The sequence below is a fragment of the Hippoglossus stenolepis genome, chromosome 2, assembly GCF_022539355.2.
Source record: "Hippoglossus stenolepis isolate QCI-W04-F060 chromosome 2, HSTE1.2, whole genome shotgun sequence".
Classification (NCBI taxonomy): Eukaryota; Metazoa; Chordata; class Actinopteri; order Pleuronectiformes; family Pleuronectidae; genus Hippoglossus; species Hippoglossus stenolepis.
The window spans coordinates 5,923,473-5,941,632 of NC_061484.1; positions in this window are offsets into that span (position 1 = coordinate 5,923,473).

The following is an 18,160-nucleotide window of genomic DNA, read 5'->3' on the forward strand; positions in this document are numbered from 1 at the left end:
CCTGGAGCAGAGTTAGCAATTCGGCATAACTCACCATATTCACCATATTTGGCCGTGGACAGTTTACATACAGAATGTAGCTTTATTCTTCATCTATCTATGTTACGTTCTGCATTCATCAGATAGGCTACACAGAAAATTCCACAGAGTTCTAAAAATGCAACTATACTACTCTCAAAATCTTTGACCTTTTTCACTTGTAGTTACAACCCTTGACAGAAGGAGATGCTGCAGCCCCCTACTACCAGCGTCCTTGGTTAAACCCTAACTTACCTCGATAACCACACATCCTGCTGCATTGTACAGGCTCCTGCACGTTAGCCAGTGGTTGTTGAGGTTGAGAGATCAGTAGCTTCCAGCTGATGCTCCCACTGTGCATACTGGTTTCAGTAACATGACATCGTAAGACAAGAAACGTTACCCTTAAAACTATGTGGATGTTACAGGATGTTTGTTGTGTTGAGTCCGAAGACTGTTAAACACAATTTTTACTGAAATAAACTGTTCTTTTCTCTCCATGTTACACAAACTAAGTCTAGATTATCTTATCGACAGTAAATCAACATATCAATGAAAGAATATCCATGTGAATCCACAAATATAATGTTGTTTTCAACCTTTCTACTAAGTTGAACATAAATATTCAACCAGTCAGTCTATTGTGTGTCATGAGTCAACACTATTATATGAGTCTCTAAACAAACAAAATAATGTTTTTTTCTGTATTACAGCAATAGCATGACTTCAATGAGCGACTAGATATATTTATGTAACCATATCTCACTCAAAACCTCAGCTCAACACGCACAGTCCCCATGTCAAAGATTCATAGTGATTAAAAATATGATAGTATGGCAGCCATCTTGTTGGCTTGCTGACAAACTGTGGGCAGGTAAATCCAAACAGTCTTCCACCAAACTAAACCGGCTACTTTCTACATTAACTTTGGTCATAACCACATAAAATGGCTCTAAACGTCTTCATGAACATTGTTGTGATAAGTTAACAAACACAGCAGTAACCTGAGCGGTGAAAGAGAAGCAGAATCAGGAGTGAGAACTTCACCCGGGTCTAACATCCTGCTCACAACCACTGAAAACAACATCAATACAGTCAAATCTGGCCTTTTTCCACACTAATGAATAATATGTAAAACATTCACAATTTGTGCACATACATGTGAAGCTGTCACATTAAATATTACAGTATTATAGCTGCAGCCTAATTCAAGCCTCAGTTGTTTACGCAGCTGAAACCTGACATGATAAAAGATTGCATTGTTGTTAAAAAAATAAATAATTTACAGATCAATAAAACACGGCTGCAGGTTTTTATTTTTTTTTCTGCAGCACAGCATCTTTATAGTCATAAATCTGTGAGCATGATGTACAGTATATAAACTAAAATTATCCAACAAGGGTTTTTTTTCTCCCCTGCATCACTAAAATATTCTGCTCTGCTGATTGAAAGAGATAACTCAAGTAAAGTTCTGGTATTGACTCCGATCCAGCTTCACATACGCGTTCACTGTGTAAAAGGCCCTGAGCATGTGTATCTTATGCATGAACTGCAATGCCAACAACAGTCACTGGTTGAACATGTCAACCTCCTGGTGGCGCTACAGGAGAAGTCAGGGAATTGCTGATGTAATGAATGATTTAATGGTAAGCCATCGTTTTTGAGATGTTGTATATAGAAGTCTGATATATATATATATATATATATCTGATATATATAATTGCATATAAATAGCTGCTTTCAGACATGTACTGAAGTCCAGGTAATCTTGTGACATTCTCTGTGGAGGCTGAATGTGAGGACGCAAATGTCAGGCCAGCCTCGAAGTAAAAGACTCTGGCTAATGTCCGAATGAGCCAATGTGAGAAGTGATCCTCTGGAGGATTCATCCCCAGCGAGTGGGTGGATTGATGACATTCCCAACACACGCCAGACACAAAAATCAAATCAAAGAACATAAAGAATACAAATGTGTGAAAAAAGTGGTGCCGTACATGAGGATGTCAATTTGCAAACACGAGATACGAGATGTTTTCGTGATGCGGACCGACGTCAGTGTTGTGCTGGAAACAAAAACACATGATCTCTGCAGCAATGGAATCAGTCGTGCCTGTGCCTGCTGCACCCGCCCTCACCTGAACGCTCTGGAGATTTGTACAATTGTGCAGAAATTCTCATCTGAAAATGGCACAACTTGCAGCATAATATGAAATTATCGATGTAATCATTGCACAACATAAATCGTACATACTGTTTATCATACAGGCCTATGGTTGATTTCTTTATGCTGCAAATCATTATTTACAGTAATAGTTTTATTAATTTAAATACCACTTGAATTTATTCTACACAACATGGATACAAGCAGGAAAATAACATGGAGGCAACACAAACAAACATGGAGAAACGTGAATGTGACTCACAACATGGAAATACCAGCTGGCCAAGACATGACAGGCTTGTATGCAAAAAAGGGGCAACTTCTTTGGCATCACACACACACACACACACACACACACACACACACACACACACCGTTTGTGATTCTGGCTTAATTTAACTTCATCTGTCCAGAGAACTTTCTGGCTCGACCAGCTGCTACTTTGATGACTTCAAACGTAATGAGGTTGCAAGGAACCACAACCCACTGAGTCAGATTATCCTTCAAACAGCTCCTCAGTTTGCTTTGTCTTTCTTGTCCAGCAGAGGTTTAGTGTTGTCTGAACATTTTTCAGCATCAATTTTGATACAAAGAGCCAGAGAGTTTGCCGGCTATGGAAATGTCATCTGCTCACGATCCCCAGCGACCACTCTGTACCTGCTGTACAAATGGGAGTCAATAAGTCAATTAAGGCCTGACGAGTTAATAAAGTTCACAGTGTTTTACAAGCAGAGGGTTTTGCACATGCACCAGTTACTCTTTAAATTCATAAAATAAAAAAAGCCCCATCGCCACTGTATTAACATTTAAAGGCATTTTTTATTGTCTTTGTGCTGAAGGTGTGGGTGTGTGTATATGTATGGACAGACTAATTATAAGCATTCTTCTCCTGAACCAAATACTTCTGAGCCAGTGTTTTGGGGCAAAACTGCTGCAGGATTAAACACACACACACACACACACACACACACACACACACACACACACACACACACCTTGTTTTTCTGTCAAGCTGTCTCTTATTTTTGTCATTATTATTATTGACATTTCTTTAAAGGCCTTTATATACATTTTTGCTCTTTATTTATTGTCCTATGTTTCACATAAAGGTAATCATTTATCTATCCTTCTATCTATCTATATATCTATCTTTCTATCTACGAGTTCACTTCAGGTTGCATGCGGATAAACGTTATATCTTGTGTAAAGTAAGATCAAGAATCCCACACGTTCCGCATGATCAAGAACGACACCTCGCATCCATGTTCTGCCAAGCTTGTAAGAACGTCATTCACCTTGGCAGCCGGGATAAGAGTGAGAAAATACACAGCGTTAATATTTGTTGACACATTAAAAGTGTGTTTGAGGCTGACTGCTGTTGTTTCTGAAGCTCACGTGCTTCTGCTGCGAGGAGAATACACGGCGCCGTCTGACAGCTGACAGGAGCGCTCTCGTCCTCGGTGTGTAAAAGGTGGGAACAGGTGCTTTTGAGGTGCTGACATGGGCTGGGTTCAGAATATATTCAAGGGTGGATGTCTGGTATTTTTTTTATGTTTTTGTATCACACTTGCTGTCCTGATCCACATTCACACAATATTTTACACGGACAGGTAACACAAACACATTCACATCCGCAGGAACAGACGCTCCTCTGGTCGGGGCGGTGGTTGTATAGTTATTAAAGTTTCATGCAGCTCTAATGAATGCATTCCAGCCCAAAGCATTCAAAGCGCGCTTAATATCAGGGCTGAGACTGCAGATTAGTGCTTATTTCACTGTTTAATACACTCATAAGACTCATATTACTAAATATGATTATGGAAAAGACTGCGCTTGTGTTCCTTCAGAGGGAAGGATGCTATCTTAATTAAATTTGAAAGGGCACTCTGCTGATTTTGCTGTGTACTTTGCCAAAGGGTGGGAGCAAATTGTTGAACTCATGACGGACAGTATGAAAAAAAAGAATCAAAATTCATGTTGTAGAGCTGTTCTTCCTTTATTTTGGTGCCTACGTTAACCACAATGCAATCAGACTGGTTGGTTCAGAGTGTAGCTGAGGAATGAAGAGGTCTCACTCCTGTCTTCCAGAAATGTTTATTTCATTTTCTATCTTTGTCCCATACAATGCTACCACAGAGAGTTAGTGCCATACTGAAGAAAAGAAATTGTGAGACTTTGAGAATAACGTAATATTGCGACAAAAGGTCCAAATATTACACGAATAAAACGCTTGAGGTAACTAGAATAGCACCCAGGAGAGCACATTCTTCTGCTAAGGCCCCACAAACCCCTCATGAAACCACATTTAATTCAGTAGATCCCGATTTAATTTTGATCTGAACCAAAGTTTTACACACACATAAATATCAGACGCCTAAACATGTGTGATTTTCTTCATCAAGATCAATGAGCTATTCTCTGAGAAACAGACATAATGAAAACAACATAATGTCTTACAATGTTAAAGAAAGGGGAAGAAATCTTGGATCCCCCCCACCCCACCCCTGATCTGCACCAAAATTGAATGGGTTCTTCTATGACCCATACTGCATCCTTCCATCTATTTGGTATCGGTCCAGTGGTTTATGCTCGAGCCTTTTAGAATAAAAACATGGCCTCCTTGGAGGAATGAAATAGCAAGTTGAACCTTTGCTCGCAACAGTTTTACTCTTTCTGGATCCAAAATCTCAAACTAATCGAACTGCGTCTTGACAAACTAGGAAAACTCATTTGAATAACATGCAGATGTAAGCAACAATAACCTTACAGTGGACCACTACCAAACATTTCCTAATCCACAAGAGGCGATTTCCTCTAAGTCTGTGTGTTTCTTTCTTCAGAATAGGCAGTTTCTAAAGTCCTAAAACTTATGATAATGTGGTACTGATGAGCCAAAAGATGAAATATTCTGTTATTGGTGAAACTTATACTAAAGTATTACACATACTCCATATTCATCATTGTATCACAGGAAAGAGTCTGCTCCCCTGTACAATGATACAGAGCCACTAATTATGACTTGATTCTCTTAATCTCCAAATGTCTTTAAGTTGCCCTAATACTCTGCTATACAACACTGACTCAAGTGACATTTTTAAAAGATGTCATATACAGTATATTCATTTCAGATTACATTCTGCTCCCAATCAAAGGCACACAAGGCTCAAAATGCTAAAGTAAATGGATAGTACATTTTACTCGTCGAGACCCGTAACCAAAGTTTCCTGTATAACATTGATGGATGTCCCCTAAGTGACTAGATCAGTGGATTGCCAGCAAAATGTATTGATGCTGCATCTTGAAAAGTGCAGGTACAACAGGCACAGAGGCACAAAACAACAGCGATGCTGCAGACGGACCATGGAGTGCCTTAAAAGTAATGACTAACTCCTCAAAATCAATTCTAAAATAAGCTGGAAGCCAATGTAAAGTGGCTAAATGGCAGTTCATGTAATCTCTCTCATTTGTTCTTGTTAGGGAGTATGGCTCTGGGGTTGTTTTTTCACTCAGGCGGATAGTTGGATAGTTAGCAATATTGGACTTAAGACGACAACACTTCAATCCGGCAAACACCATTGTACTCCTCTGTGCCTGGTCAACTGTCTGCCCTGTCCCTCTGTCAGTCACTAGTCCTCAAGGTCTTCTATGTTCCATCTCTGTTCCATGTCCCACAGTGAAGGAGAGTGGTGGACTCAGGACAGCAGAGGAACTATACCTATCTCTAAAGCAACAATAAAATGCATGGAGACAAACTGTTGCGCCCAGTGTTTAAGGACTAGCTTTTACTCTTGTTTTCAATATTAATATAATGCAGTGTTACATATTCCATTACACCTCTTTATATATCAGTCAATCAATCAAATTGTATTTGTATAGCCCATATTCACAAATCACAATTTATCTCACAGGGCTTTAACAAGGTGTGACATCCTCTGCCCTTAACCCTCAACAAGAGGAAGGAAAAACTACAAAATAAACCTTTTAACAGGGTAAAAAGAAGGTAGAAACCTCAGAGAGAGCCACATGTGAGGGATCCCTCTCCCAGGACGGACAGAAGTGAAATAGATGCCACGTGTAAAGGAGAACATGAGAAAGATAAGAGTATTTGCAGCATTGATTAGAATAAACAGTTTGTAACAGAACGGAAGGTCAATGAATTTATGGATTATTGTCAGTAATGGTCGAGTATCTGAGTAGACATGTTGTATATCAAGCAGTCTTGTTGTAATCATAGTTCACGGTCAGCAGCCACCACGATCAGGATCCACCATCAAGATCGGATCATTGTTTATGTAAAAACAAACACTGAGAAGTCTTTCACGTCTACCCTGTGAGGTCTGGACGCTCTGACTTTTCAGTTTTCAAAATGAAATTTGTGTCCGACCAAAAGAGGTGGTCTGGATCAAACTGAATCATAGTGCAGATCACCTGTAGTGAGAAAACACTTATGACACAGTTATGACAACATTAAACAACAAAAGAAGAAAAGGGAGTGTAAGCAGCTCACAGGGTTGTTTGCAGTCTTCACCTCTGTGACCGATGAGGACGTTTCACTTTTAACATTTAAACTATTGTGGAGTACTGCACCTGAAGCTGGTGATGCTGGTAGAAATACCGTCATGAGATTACAGTGGTAGCAATTAAATAGAACCTGTTCATTCGATTTTCTCCAGTGAATCAAAAAGGCAACTTTTTTAATGCACAAAAAAGTTAGCAAATATACATTCGCCAAATTGTTTATTTTTTAAACATTGTTATGTCATAGCTGTATATTCAGCTTGAAGAAAGAAATATGATTTTTACTTAAGCCTGTTGGGAGCAAGATTCCATTGATGACAATGTTATTCTTCAGGTCATTATTTGTATTCGTGGAAACATTTTGGTTTATAACTCCAAAAAGAAGGAGATTCCCCTAAAACTCCACTGTAGCCTACTTTGTGTTTGGTGATCAAATGGTACAAAGTAAAGAGGCCAAACTAAGGCGATGAACATAGTAGACATTATAACCTGCTAAGCTCTGTCAGTGTTAGCAGCACGCAGACATTAGCATTTAACTGAGAGCACAGCTGTGCCAGAGTGCGACCTCACGGAGCTGCGAGCATGGCTGTAGGCACTTACACTTTGTTAAAACAATTGTGTCATCCCCATCATAGCTGAATATCCAGCTTGCACAACCCACAATAACATATATCAATATCACAGTTACTCTTTGTTGCTCTTTTTGCGTATAGCGTCAAAGTCGTCCAAATGTGTGATACCACATAGAGTGTGATGAAAATGCCTGATTGTTTCAAAGTGTTCATTTGAGGTGCCGTTGTTCTCGTGAAGCGTCTGTTGACGCTGACTTTGCGAGCTGTAATTATTATTTCTCCGCACTACCCACGCCGCTTGCTGCACAGGGCAATTAAAGGGAGTCTGACTCTGACTCTAATGTGACCCTGTGCATCCATAGCTTCGCCCCCTGCCAGCATGGGCACAGTGACAGTGAGTGCTCTGGCAGCTGGGCTCATCAGCTCCGTATCCCTGTGGCAGAATGACTGACAGGCCGACACACACACACACACACACACACACACACACACACACACACACACACACACACACACACACACACACACACACACACACACACACACACACACACACACACACACACACACACACACACACACACACACACACACGTTTTACCTTATCCTCATTCGGAACCACATTTCTGGCAGGACAACCTTTTGGTTGGCTTACCTCTCCAGTGATGAGACAATCGGATGGTGTTGCACAAACCACAGATGATTAAAAATGATGTATGCTATGTCTGCTACATGACAGCTATTCTGATCTGTTCATCTCAATTATAGCTGATATTTCCTCAGTTCTGCTTAAACACAGAAAACTTTTGGCCAGCCAACAGTCTAAAGTCAAAGCTGTGGTTGTAATTACAGGTTAAATTGACCGAATGCAAGATTCGCTCTCGGCTCCATCCCCCTACAGGTTGGATTGGTAATTCACTAAATATGAGTTGCGCTTTGAGCCTCCTCATGCACACAGCTGTACACGTGCATTTGTTGACAAGCGGACGGGGAAGCGACCTTCAACCTCAAGGTGTTCGGGGTCTATCAGTAAACGTTTGCACATTTACTGCACTCAACTCTGAGTAGAACAAGTAGCCACCCCCCGTTATCATTGTTCAAGCATGATGTGTATCAAATCACATCGAAGGGTTTGACTAACTGCTAACCCTCTATTGAAATGGGTTGACCTGGCGTCTGATGATAAACTAACGAGTTGACAGCTTTACCTACACAGCGCAAAGTGAAGCAAGCGGAAAAAGAGACAAAGCAAAAGTGCACAATTCATGATCTGTCTAATAACAACAATGCCAGCTCGACATCTGTCCTGATTCAATATAAAGATATTCACTCTTGTTGGGTTTATTACTCTGTCACTTTCTCTGTACCTCTTTTTCGTTTCCTCCAACAACGTCCTTTTCGCCTTTTTCTAGCTCTGCCATGATGGCGAGCTAGTTGTCTCTTACAGCTATCTGCGAGCTCCAGCTCTGGTTGTTGGTGTGTGAAGAATGTCGTAAAGCAGGTCATCATTTTCCAGCACGGTACAACACAGTTACATGTGCAGTGTAGATCCAGACTTCCAGGGGGCGCTGTGGCAATGACTATTATAAGTTTGTTTACCATCAAAAATATATTGAAGCCGTTATTTGTAGGAGTAACAAAGGTTAAACTACCCAGTGTTGCTTTAACAAGTCAATGAAACAAGCCAATGATTAGAAACAATAAAGTAGATCATAACAAATAAAAGTAAAGTACATAGTCCCACACACAACTGTGAGCTAGAGCTGTTTTTGACAGTATTACTTCAAACTACTGGAATTGTCCTTGATGTTTTGTAATTCCTTTGTGGACCGGAAATGGATTTCACCCACTTCACCCATGTATATATTTATACCATGCACATTCAGTGAAGTTTTATGCAATAAGAGTGTTTGAGATGAAAAACAAAACAAGAAATCTAGCCTGAAGCTACAACATAAATAATCATAAATAATGTTGCAATAGTCCTTTAAGCCTGAAATCATAATCCGAAGCAGTGGCGAGTGATCTGGCTTTGCAACGCTAACTTCAAAAGCCTTAATCTTTCTCACAAGGATTGAATCACAGAAAAAACACACAGACACAGACTGCACTTCAAACACACACACACAAACACTGTGTGGCTCCTCCTGATGGCATGCCGGCCGGTCACGCTTTGTCAGGATGGGATGACAGGTCTCGGTGCCGTGCACTTTATCACAGTCACTAAAGTTGACACTGGAGTAGGATTGTACGAGCTATCACGCAGGCAACACACACACACACACACACACACACACACACACACACACACACACACCTCTGGGGCTTGTACAGGCACACTGTGGTGGCATACAGAGAGGACATTGTGAGAAATGTAGTCGTATTCCTTATGCAAATGAGGCTGTAATGTAGTGTGGATGCAGATTCACGGAAGTGAGGAGCATGAGATAAAAGGTTGAGCTACACGCTCTGCATTTAATTTGAGTGTGTGAAATTCAGGTTGTAGTTCAATCGACATCATTTAATCTATGTCAGATTCACTTGACTGTGTAGTTGGGCTGTAATGCAGTTGAAGTGTGAACTCGTTGGGGTTCTTGTGTTTGGGATTCGCGGAGTATGACTGTGTGTGTCATGTGTGTCAGGTGTGTAGACATTGTATGATTAATCTGGCATGGGATTGGTCCATTGGCTAAAAGGTTCTACAGTTGATTGGCTGGCAGGATGGCATCCAGCTCTCCAAGCAGCCGGGCCAGTTACCTGATACTGAGGCAGGCGTCCCAGGCTGCAGCTGGAATACAGCGACCAGACACTTTTGTAACAGCTATGGTTCCAGGAGTAAATTTCCCATTCATTTTCTCCATTGACGTTTCAGAAAATCCAGCTACGACATGAATCGTGACCATTAAATATTTGAGTCGGAGCAAAATAAAATACAAAAAAATTGAAAAAAAGGCAAATGTACAACACTGTGTACATGATTATAGTGAAGGGACAACACATCCAACAAATTCTCGTGGTTGTGGTAAACATTTCTATGGTAACAGTGACGTCACAAACATTTTTACACCTGATTATTGTAGGTACTGTAGTACTTTTACTTGACATTGTGACTAAAATGTGTTAATATCAAATTCAGTTGGTATCATACAGACTTGTGGCTTCTACAGGAGAATATAACACAATCTGGTAGCTTGTGCTAAGTCTCCCTTGGATGGTTAAAATATTATGATGTATGATATCTGATCATCAAAATCTCTGTTCAGAAAAATTTTGTTTTTTATTTCCAGAACTGCACTGTTGAGCTCCATTAGTCGCTCGCCCCTTTCCACTGCAGAGAGAGAGACGTGTATTAAATAGGTTTCCCCCTGTATTTGTAAATGGGGTTTGTAATGCAGTCCAGTTTGACACCTCAGCAAAAATACAAGCTCAATAATAAATGTATAGTTGTATCAATAACTCACTGGTAGGGTTAGAAATAAACACACTGTAAAAGTATATAGCTGAGCTCATGAGCCTTTCTGTTTCATTGTGTTTTACATGTGTACCTAAATAAAATAGCCACTAAGTGTACAAGAAACAAATTAAACAATTAAACAGAATTTAAATCATTTAGATCTCAGCTAGCCTGTAATTATCAATTAGCCTCCATTTGGCCTTGATGTTCTTGGGACATTCCTGAAGTTGAACTAAGTGATTAGATTCATCAGGCTTCATAGATATACAGCTGGGTGTCGTCTGCGTAACAATGGAAGTGTACGTAGTGCTTTCTGATGATGTTGCCAATAAGGAGCTGTGGCAGTAGACCATGCCACAGGGCTCTCACCAAAGCAGCCAGAGACTAACCATTCAGGTTTTAACATCTTTATTTAAGACCACACGCGAACAAACATAAATAAACTTCAACCTAAAGGGACTAGCTCAGCACTAGTATTTCTCCTGTGTTGTCAGTCATGAGTGTCCTGAGAGTGAGAGTGTGTCTCCTGAGGCAGCACCGCTGCTGCCTTTTAAACCTGAGGGTCAATCAGCTAACAGCTCTCACCTGCGCTGATTGATCCTCCGGTGTAGGTGAAGGTGCTCTCCAAGCTACCGCCACAATATACAGGGTGAAGAGTATCGGTCCAAGGACAGAACCTTGTGGAACTCCATGACTAACTTGTGTGTGCATGGAGGAGTCATTGTTAACATTAACAAATGGAAATCTATCTGATATATACAATTAAACCAGTCTAGTGCCATTTCTTTAATTCCTACATGTTGTTCCAGTCTATGTAACAGAATCTTATGATCTATGGTGTAAAATGCTGCACTAAGATCCAACAGGACGAGTATAGAGACAATTCCATTGTCTGATACCATGAAAAGGTCATTAGTAACTTTTAATAGTGCTGTTTCTGGTTAGCAAAGGCTTTTTCCAGGATTTTGGAAATGAAGGGCAGGTATGGGTCTATAATAAGCTAAAACCTCTGGATCAAGAGTGGGCTTTTTAAGCAGAGGTTTAATTACAGCTACCTTAAAAGCTTGTGGTACGTAGCCCGATTAACAAAGATATAGCAATCTGATTTAATATGGGGGAAAACTTCCTTAAAAAGTCTAGTTAAGACAGAGTCTAAGTTGTTGGTTTAGAGGATGAAACTCGTGACGTCAGTTCAGGAAGATCAATTGAATAAAAAGTGGTACAAATATAAATCTGGTGCTACAGGTGGTTCTATGGTTTCTGGACTAGACAATGTATCTGTGCTTTTCATGGGGAGGAAGTGGTGGATTTTTCCCCTGATGGTTATATATTATTTGTGAAGAAGTTCATGAAAGCATTGCTTCTCAGGGTTAGATGAGTAGATGGATCAGTAGAGCTGTGACTCTCTGTCAGCCTGGCTACATTGCTGAAGAGGAACCTGGGGTTGTTCTTATTTGGTTCTTCTTTCTTCCATCAGCGCAATATTGCGAAAATTAGAAACATCCTGTCTCAGAAGGATGCTGAGAAACTAATTTGTTACCTCCAGATTGGATTACTGTAACTTCTTATCATCAGGATGTCCCATTAAGTCTGTGAAAAGCCTCCAGTTGGTCCAAAATGCTGCAGCACGAGTGCTGACAGGAAGTAGAAGAAGAAATCATATTACTCCTGGCTTAGCTACTCTGCAATGGCTCCCTGTAAAATAGAATTCAAGATCCTGCTCCTCACATGCAAAGCCCTTAATAATCAAGCCCCTTCATATATCAAAGAGCTCATAACCCCATATTATCCAAATAGATCACTCCGTTCCCAAAACACAGGATCTATTGTGGTTCCAAGAATCTGTAAGAGTGGAACAGGAGGTAGAGCCTTCAGCTACCGGGCTCCTCTCCCGTGGAACCAGCTCCCACTCTGGGTTCGGGAGTCAGACACCATCTCTACATTTAAGGTTAAACTTAAAACGTTCCTTTTTGATAAAGCCTAGAGTTAGTTCTGGATCAGATGAGTGCTGAACCATCCCTTTGTTATGTTCCTTTAGGTCTAGACAGCTGGGGGAACTCCCATCATGCACTGAGCACTGCTCCCCTTCTCTCTGTCTGTCTGCCCCCACATTCATTTATTTATTTTAATACATCTCACTATCTGTGTGTCTTTTTCCTCCCAACGCCTCTCTCTCTCTCTCTCTCTCTCTCTCTCTCTCTCTTTGTAGGTATCTCTGCAGGATAACAACTATTCTTATTATTCCTCTTCTTCTTCTTCTTCTTCTTCTTCTTCTTATAAGCAATACTACTTATTATTCATTACTGTACACTGTTATTGTTTTAAATATAACTAGTCAGAGCTGATACCTGATGTTGCACAAGTGCTCTTTCTTTCTCTCCTCTCTCTCACCCTCTCCTCCCCTTCCCCCCATCTATCTCTCTCTCCTCTCTCCCCTCCATTCCGCCGGTCTCTCCTCTCCTCCCCATTTTTCCCCCCATTTCTCACCCCAACCGGTCGACACAGATGGCCGCCCACATTGAGTCTGGTTCTGCTAGAGGTTTCTCCCAGTTAATGAGGGAGTTGTTCCTCTCAACAGTCGCCAAAGTGCTGCTCATTGTGGGAACTGATGGGTTTCTCTATAAAAAAATCAAAACAAATTGAGGGTCTTGACCTTCTATGTAAAGTACCTTGAGATAATGTATAAAATGATTTGGCGCTATACAAATAAAATTGAATTGAATTCAATGGCATTCCTTCCACAGCAATAAAGAAACAGGGCATTTTAAAAAATCAGCGTAATAAAAAAAAAACTACCAAGACAAGACAATAGCTGACAAATGAGCATCTGTCACAGTATGAACAAATTAGATAATGTTATATATTATTAAGACCCAGCTGCGGGGCTTTGTCACGCGGTGGCACAAGCTGTTGTTTTGGGTGAGGGGGGTAGGATGTGTGTGGGACAGCAGAGTAGGACTAAGACTGGGCTGGAGAACTGTCGCCAAAGACAACTTCAACGCATCGATTTCAACATATCCAGGGATGAAAAGGGGTTAGAGGCATTAAACCGATGATTAATTTAAATGTGCAAACATCGCACATGAGACGCACTGCAGCCGTAAAGCTGGCAAATTGAGTGAAAAATTGTTCAAATCTTTTATAAGTTAGTTCTGAGTACATATCCGTCTGCCGTTGCGTGACCTTGATTTGCTTCATGTGTTGTGGTCTGATTGTAACTCGGACCAATCCGTTTAAACCCTTTAGCTCCCTGCAGCTATGATCTGTGATTAATACACAAAATGCCCCTCATGATTACATTATGATGATTACAGAACATTTATCATCCAGGGTTCAGCTGAGGACATTTGGGGCAAAAGTTCTATAAGCTCCCGGCACTGTCAACACACAAGCAATATAAAACTGATCAATTCTGTAAAACTAATCACTTTGAAGTTTACTCACAAGTTTTCTGCTCCTACTACTTTCACTTTCATTGTCACAATCTGTCATCCATACTCACAAAAGACCACACAACTGATTCTTACTTCCACCAAAGAGGTTATGTTTCCACTGTCCATCTGTCCGTCTGACACTCTCAGCAGAATTACTCGAGAACCACTGAACCTATTTCCATGACATTTTGTGTTGGCGTGGGGCCTGAGGAAGAATCCATTACATTTTGGAGCTGATCCGGATAAACAACAGGTCCATTTTCACTTTCTTTAACATGGTGTGATATGGCCCAGTCCCTCTCTGCATGACTACTGTGTGTTGGAAAAGGAAGATCGCATGTGTTGCAATAAACACAATTCAATTTGACACAAATCAATAAAAGCTATTATAAAGTGGCTGTGCATACAATTGAAAATTTTTTTTTAGGGTCTTTTCAATTCAATTAGTACAATTTAAATCATTTAACTTCGGCATTGTACTGACATTTTCTGTTTGAGAATATGATATCAGTGGGTTATTATAAGGACAGAACTAAACAAAGTGTAACTGGGTGGCATTTACAAATCAGCAACATACACGGAAGTCAGGTCAACCCTGACCAGCATAGTGGTTTGTGCATTAAGTTAAATTCATCTTCATTTGTTTACACTGTAAATTGAAAAATGTCACTTCAGGGGGTTATCTCCTAGCTTCCTTTTCTTCCGTGTACATGTGCAAATGAAAAATGATGGATATGATGTTTTTGTTTGATAGGCGATGAATAAAACATTCACTTCCTGTGGCGAGACAAATCCGCAGCGTGGCCTCGTATGGAGTTCAACTGTAGTGAACGTTGACTCGCCAGCACTCACATATGTGTGACCGTGCCCTTAATGTTTTTCAGCACAAGTGCATATCAAAAGGTAGTGTGTGACAGCTGTAGATGTAAATGCTATAAGATGCGAAACACAACATTGTGGGGTTGTTAGCAGAAATGACTGTAAATGAAGAGAATGCTACTTGATTTGTTCTATTGTGGGAGCTAGTGAGGGCTAGTGAGGTTGTGCGTGAATATCTCACTCAAAATGTGGACACTTACATGAAATGAAATGGTGGAGGGTCCGCGCAGAGCAAATAAATATGGATTGACTTTACACACAACCGGGCTTTTCATCTTCCAGCCGCTCCGGCCTCAGATCATCCTCCGCTATAATTAAAAAACGCTGAAGCTGATGCTAAGTGTTTGTTTGACTCTCCTGGAGGTGGGCTGCTTCATGTGTATGTTATACATCTCTTGTTTTAAAGAGTCTGGTTTTAATTACTTCACTGCATTATTCAGACTCCCCTTTGTTTGTTGTGTTGGCCTTGTCCACGCCGAAGCATAATTACACTGTTAATAAACCAACAAATCACATCCTGTGTCCTGTGTGGTCTTGATTGTGGGGATTTGAAGAAAGACGGTCGCTTTTATTTTGTGCCCAACTCACCCCTGGATGGTACTTGGTTGAATAATTAATTTGTGGTGCATTCATGTGTAGGTAAGAGGCTCAGAAATCCTATTAATGAGAGGCTGGTGGAGGTCTAATACAAGCAGACGGAAGACAAAGAGAAGAGAGCTGGAATACACAAGTGGAGAGATGGAACACATGCAGATGCTCCCATGGAGGGCACGAGGGCTGACTGAAGGGCTTCATGGTATAAATTATACACTCTGGCCTTCACATTAACAAGATCCCAACCCAATTGAACTCATGTGGGAGATTTTGGAGGGATGGGTTAGATAGCCCTCTCCACCACAATCATCACAGCACGGAAACCGAGAGAAGATCTTTTGAAATGTGAGTTCAGAGTTGAGTGCTCAGCCAGAGAAGCAAATATGGACATTCTGAAATAGCAATGAAAGTGAATGTTGATGAGAATGCTAATGTTCGGCAAAACTGGTTATGAATCTCCAATAAAAACAAATGCACACAAGACTAATCCTTAAACATATGCATCTTTATGTTTGTGTGTGTGCGCTTTCATATTTGCCAACATGTGTTTGGATGAACTGTGTTTGCTCATGTTTAGAAGGACACCATCTACCGCCCCTTGAGCTTATTTATTAGCGTAGGCGAGGAGTTTGTGTGTGTGCGTGTGGGCGGTGGTCATATTCTCATCTCGATCAGAGGGAATAACCTTCAATTTCTTCCTTCTTGCTCTTTGTCTCTCCTCTCGCTAATGGTTTAATCCAGAATCCCCGAAGGTTATCTTGTTTATAATGAGACTTTCTGGACAACTTGCCACGTTTTGTTTCCTTCACTAACACTTGAAAGATGTGGACGTGTATTTTCAGTCTCATACATTTTTTTTTCACGTCATAAAGTGAAATAGAAGACGGGGGCTGGATGTATACTCAGCACTGTGGTTGAGTGCTTTACGCCCCTGAACAAAATGTGGGGAAGTAATCACAAGAGCAACGGGGTGATACTTCCTCAGTGGAGGAAAATACCACGGTTTACCCTGGGAATGGAGGTGGAGACATTCCATCTATGGAACCAGGTTAGCAGATAAAGACAAATTTTGAGATCACTGATAATAATATCATCAGAAATATTGTTATATTGCTGAACTTTAAACAATAGTTAATTAAATCAACCAGGAACCAATCAAATCACATTTAAACATCTTGTAATTCTCAGGAGTGTACGACCAGGGTTGGGTTATCATGTGGATACCAGTACTTAATCAATACTTTTAAAACAGTTACTCAGTGCCAGAATTGTTACATAAAAAAAAACACAAAGCAAACAAACACACAAGCAACAGATAATGATAAGAACAGCTACTTTTACCGCTAGGGCAAACTGGGCATTGAAATTTAACAAATAACCTGTTCAAAGTTTACCTAACTTAAATATACAATATATATAAATGAGTGCAAATTTCTTCACAAATTTACATAAAAAACTCATAATATTTCAAATCTAACCCATCTACAATAATTAAAAACTAAGTTTCAGTGCTTAATTTAGTTCATTCATTTTTGGCCATGGATTTGTGTGAATCCCTTTTTAAGCTTGTTTAGAAAAGTTATTATTATTATTATCTCATAGTCTTCTTATATTTACTGACTGAAGGTTCAATTTTTTTCATGGATGCAATGCTTGTGCATAAAACAGGTGTATAAAAATGTGCTCAAGCCTTGCATGCAAATGCGCTCTCACATTTCTGTTCCCATGTGTACGTACTAAAACAAATGCCTTTTGACCTACGAGATCAAGTCCAATCGCACTTGGAGCTTGAAAACCTCAGAACTCCGTTTGTTATGCATTTGATGCCTAACATTTCCATCTCTCTCTGCCTGCGGTCCATCCGGGAGGATGCACAAACTCTTTCTGTTGTAGGCTTGATGCCTAAACACAGTTTTTTTAATCCATCTCCAATACCCACTGCAGTGTGGATGCAGTGCTCTGGATGGAGAATATCACAATGATATTATTCATATGCAGCCAGGTTTAGGTAATCCTTCCAGCGCTGAGACCAAACCATAAAAAGGACGATGAATTATTGAAGAGCATCAGAGAAATAGGAAACCTTTCTCTGAATAGGATCAACCTTTTGGGAATGCTTCAAAGAGCATTCAATAGTCTGCAAAAAAAAAAAACTCCAGCCCTTTCCCTGCTTTATCCCTGTCGAAAAGCTCTGCCCTGGCTCTGCGAGGGAGAGAGCGGCAGAGCGGCAGAGCGGCAGAGGGAGGGGGAGAGACTGAAAGCTCACCTATTGTTCACCCTTTATTTGCATGAAATTGTTTACCACCTTTTCATGCTGTTCTCTCTTTTTCCCATCCCTGTCCCCTACTGCTCCATTTTTCTCGCTCTCTGATTTCGTTTCTGTCTCTGCACACTTCAACAGACGCAGATGGCAGCGACTGGAGGAGGATTTGAGCACAATTAGCTCCAATCGGTGTGCACTGAACATGTGAACGGTGCAGATTTAGAGCGACGGAGCATGCATACCCAAGTTAGAGTGAAATACAGTGTA